Genomic DNA, 5107 nt, shown 5'->3' on the forward strand with positions numbered 1-5107 from the left:
AATTAAATTATATATGATTTTAAGGGTTTAAAATTAAATTATATATGGGGTTGGGGCTCTTATCAGCCTCTCTTTGATCCTCCCCTTGTTATAGAGAGAATTTTAGAGTACTCAAAAAATTTCAAATGAGAGGTTTAAACCTCTATTTATGGGCTTTTAAAAAAAAAAAATGAAATTTTAAAAAGTGGAACTGTTATGAAGAGAAAATGGGTACAAATGTGATAAAATAATGGATAGTGAGATTTAAAGTGGTTACTTGAACGTGAAAGAATGGAAAATGATTAATATAGATATTGGGTATAATTTTAGTTATGAAAGTTACATTCAAAGTATTTTAGCAGTGTGAAAACATTGTCACTTATATTTCGAATAAGGATTAAGAAATAAAATTAATAATTTCTCTATTTGAACCTTCAAACTATGCTTTCCAAAATATCTAAAAGTTTGTCAACCTTCCAAAGGTTGTTTTTAAAAATATTCGAGTTATTCAATTTTTATTGATAGAATAATTGATAGAACAAACAAGTATATACAAATTGTAATATTGAATTAAAATTATTAGTAAAAAGTAAAACGGAACAAACTGGAAAAATGGGAATTTGAAGGGATACAAATATGTTTCTTTCCTTAGATATGCTTTAGTAAAAAGTAAAACGGAACAAATTGTAATATATATATATATATATATATATATATATATATTAAGCCATCAATTTTTCAAAAAAATAAAAATTCTACTAACAATATCAATTCATTACTTGTTTAATTTTCATCTAATAATTTTTAGCATAATAATTTATTTAGTTCTTTAATTTTATAAAAAAATTATTTTAGTCTTTCATTTAATTTTTCATCTTTTGAGCCTTTGAATTTTTCATTTATTTTGGATAATCGACAAAAAATACAAGTTTCAGAGTTAAAACTGGTGAAAAATTAAATAGAAGACTGAAATATTTTCTGTTTTATAAAGTTAGTAAACCAAATAAATCATTATACTTAAATATTTTAAATATATAACTTTGTGGAAAATTGGTTATATTTTTAGAAGTAATTTAGGTAAGCTTTTCAAAAGATCATATAAAATGTTTTAAAACTTTTTCCTATTTTATTTTTTTTTAATTTATTTTATTTTCAACGAAAAGCTCAAAAACAATTCTTTATGTAAAGAAATACATTGAGCCATTGAGAAAGGATGGATATACATAACTTTTCAATAAAATTGTGTTTTTATAAACTTTTAATAAATATTAGAAATTTAACCATGAATTTAGTAATACAAAATGTGCATTTAAATATAACATATAATAAATAATAAAATATAAGGTTTGAAACTTAAAATAATAACACATATGTAATATGTATGAAAATAAAATATAAAGATAGTTTAAATTATTTTAATAGGTAAATATGTCAAATTAAGAATATTAAATACATTCCAATTATTTATCATGACATTTGTCATTTTTCTTAAGTAGATATCGAGTTAATTTGTGGCACCAACTTAATTACACACTTAAATAATAATATAGATATGCAAATAATGTGGTTGAAATAATTCTTGTAATAAAATTGAGATGTATAGAAATATTAAAGTACAGCCTTGTTGAAGTGATAAAAAAAGATTATTGAAAATATTAATTTTTGCAATTTTATTAGTTATTTTGTTAAAAAATAATGCAACTTATTTAAAAATATGTAATATTATTTTAGTAAATTTTTGACTTATGACACCAACTCGATTCGTATTTAATAATAGTAAGTATTGATATGTAAACAATGTGAGTAAAACAATTTTGTGTAATAATTAGTATCAAATTAACTTGTGATACCAACTCACCACTCACTTAAATAATAATATAGATAATTGTTATATAAATCTTTCACTGGTGAAACATAATTTAGTTAATTATGAAATTAAAAAGTACTTAAAATTAACATTTCATTAAATACTAAAATATTAAGAATTTTCAAATTAATAATATACTAAATTACCGGCTGCCTTGCATGTATATATATACACTATTATTTAAGGGTGCATTTAAGTTGGTATCCGCCACTAATCAAGTCTTAATTAGAGGTTCTTAAGGGTTAGATTAAGTCGGGTTGGGCTCATGCAATATATTTAAATCAATTTTCTAAGTTCGGGTCCGATCTGAAAAATGAGCTTACTTTTTGTCTAAACTCGATATAATTTAAGAAAGTTAAATTTGGGTTCGGATCGGCCCACGCATATTTGTATCTTTTAGATTAGTTTTTATTTAAAAAATATAATACACAAAATACAAGAATAAAAGTTTTCAACACATTAAAAATACATTAAAAAGTATTTATATTAAAAACACTACCATAAATATAATAAATATTTTATTATATTAAAAATACAAATAAATATAATAAATATTTTATTGTGTTAAATATAATTTTAAAATTTTATATTTTGGGTTGGGTTATTTAGTTGGATAAAGTTTTTTTTTAGGTTTTGGGTAATGGGTTTAATTATTATTGGGTTAATGGTTTAATATAAATATATAATGTTTATTTAACATAAATAATTAATATAATTATTTTTTATAACATAATATATTCGGCCAAGCCAAATAAATCTTGCCAATGCGACCCATATAGAAAACTAGCCTCAATTTTACCCAAGCCTATTTTTCGAGTTTGCATTTTGTCAAACCCTCTCATTTTTTGGGTATGCCATTAGGCCTGAACGAGTGGCCCGTCCCATGAGCAAGTTTAATCTTAATCCAGTTGCGAAATTATCAAAAACCTATTATTTTGTAAAACAACAAACATTATTTTGAGAATATTTTACTTTTTTATTTATATTTTTATATAAAATCTAAAAATTACATACACATTATAAATTTTAAACCCAAAATATTATGATATTTATTATCTCAATTTTACCTTTATATTTGATTTTTATATTAAATATTTTATAATTTCTATTACATAATTATTTTCACCTACATGAGTTTAAATTAAAATAAGAAATAACTTCAAATAAAATTTTAATTTTTATGAGTTAAGTGACTCAATGAAGGTGAAAGTACAGAAAAATTAATTCATTAAATATTGTATGTTAAAAAATTTTACTTTAAAATTTATTCAACATTGACTATAGGTAAAGCGGTCCAAACTTTTATTTTAATATTATTAAACACATGCTCAATCATTAAATTTATAATTATTTTATTTAAAAGATACTATAAAAGTCTTAAAAGATAAAAATATCATAAAAATATTAATTATAATTTAAAAGAATAGGTATTTCTATAAATTTATAATTGAATTAAAAAAATTCTTTCAAAATTTATTCTATAATGAATATAGGTGGAGTAGTAATGAACTTGTATTTATTTATTATTAAACACATGTTTTATCCTTAAATTGTAATTTTATTTTAATTATTTTTATTTAAAGATGATATAAAAGTTTGAAAAGATAAAAGTGCTATCATAATAACATTAATTATAATTTAAAAGAAGGGTTATCTATGTAATTTTATAATTAAGTTGGTGACCAGTTAAATGTAATACCAACTAAAAAAATACTTAAATAAAGTATAGATAAAAATATATAAAGATTTGAAATTTTCTATAAAAATATTTATTTATTTTAACTTCAAAATTTTAAAATTAATTATCAAATTTGGTTGTAATTTGGATAATTTAAGTAAAATTAAAATGTAAGTAAAATTACATTTTCAAAATTTTTATATATTATCCATTTGATTATAAAAATATTTATTAATTAAATAATAAAATTAAATATAATAATTTGGATAATTATTATATTTAATAATTAAATTTTATTTAAAATTTAATTAGATAATCAGAATTTTTAAAATTTAGGTAAATGTTTAATTAAATAAGAAAATTAATTAGATAATTATCCATTTGATTTAACTTAAATATTTATTTCTATATTATCAATAGTATTACATACTTTAAATTCTAATTTTAATTTTAACATGAAAATTTTAAAAAGTAATTATATAGTTTGGATAATTTAAGTAAAATTTACATTTCAAATTTTTATATATTATCCATTTTATTATAAAAATATTTATTTAATCAAATAAAAATTAAATATAATATATTTAACAGTTCAAATTTATTATAATTTTAATTACATAATCAAAATTTTAACATCTCTTACGTAAAATCTTTAACTACCATGTCAATTATTCATGGTTATAAATAGATGATTGCTAACAATAGTTTCCATCATATATGTAGGTTTCTAGCGTTTACCCTTTTTTTTTTTTTTTTTTTTACATTTGTAAGATTTTTTTTTTTTGTTTTGTAAATTTTAAATGGGAAGAAGAAGGAAGCTTGGGTACTTATTGTAAAATGGAAATAGAAAAATAGAGGGTAGCATTAATGTGGAAAGATAGTTAAAAGTCAACATTGAAAAGTCGTCACGATCAAATCATTGCCATTTATCAAATTCATAGTTGTAGCATATGAATTTTTGAATAAAATACTTTAAATTATTTATGGAATAAAATTTCAACATATTGAATACGATATTTTCAATTTGACTTCAACAATGTCCATGGTGTTTCACAAGTTCGCTTAAGAGCTACACGATCTCAAAATTGTGAACTAAGTGTTATGGTTGGGTGCGTATATTCAAACGATTAAGAAATTTAATGTCGGATCAAATAAGAAAATTATGAGATTGATGATGAATATAAAGAGACTTGAGAAAGGGGTAAAATATCAATATATGTTAGGCAAGCAATTTAGAATTAATTTGTCTATGAAGAAGAAGGATCGGGCTGAATCGATTAAATTGATAAACAAACAACTTAAAGTGATTTAGAAGTATGAAATCAAATTTCAAAAAATTAAAAGGAATTTGTTGTGATTTAAACTTTTTTGTCAAGACCTGAAAAATATATGTTTTTAAAAAGAGATTGGGTTAGTCTTTTTGCATATATGAGTATGTCTGGACAAAATTTTAAACCCATATTTCGGGCTAAGTCAGACTTAGGCAAACATAAAATATATTAATATCATCGTTAGGTCTTATCCGAATTTAACCTGATCCGGCCTATGAACACCTCTATGTATGACTTACTTTAAATATTATT

The sequence above is a fragment of the Gossypium arboreum genome, chromosome 7 (assembly GCF_025698485.1).
Source record: "Gossypium arboreum isolate Shixiya-1 chromosome 7, ASM2569848v2, whole genome shotgun sequence".
NCBI classification, from domain to species: Eukaryota; Viridiplantae; Streptophyta; class Magnoliopsida; order Malvales; family Malvaceae; genus Gossypium; species Gossypium arboreum.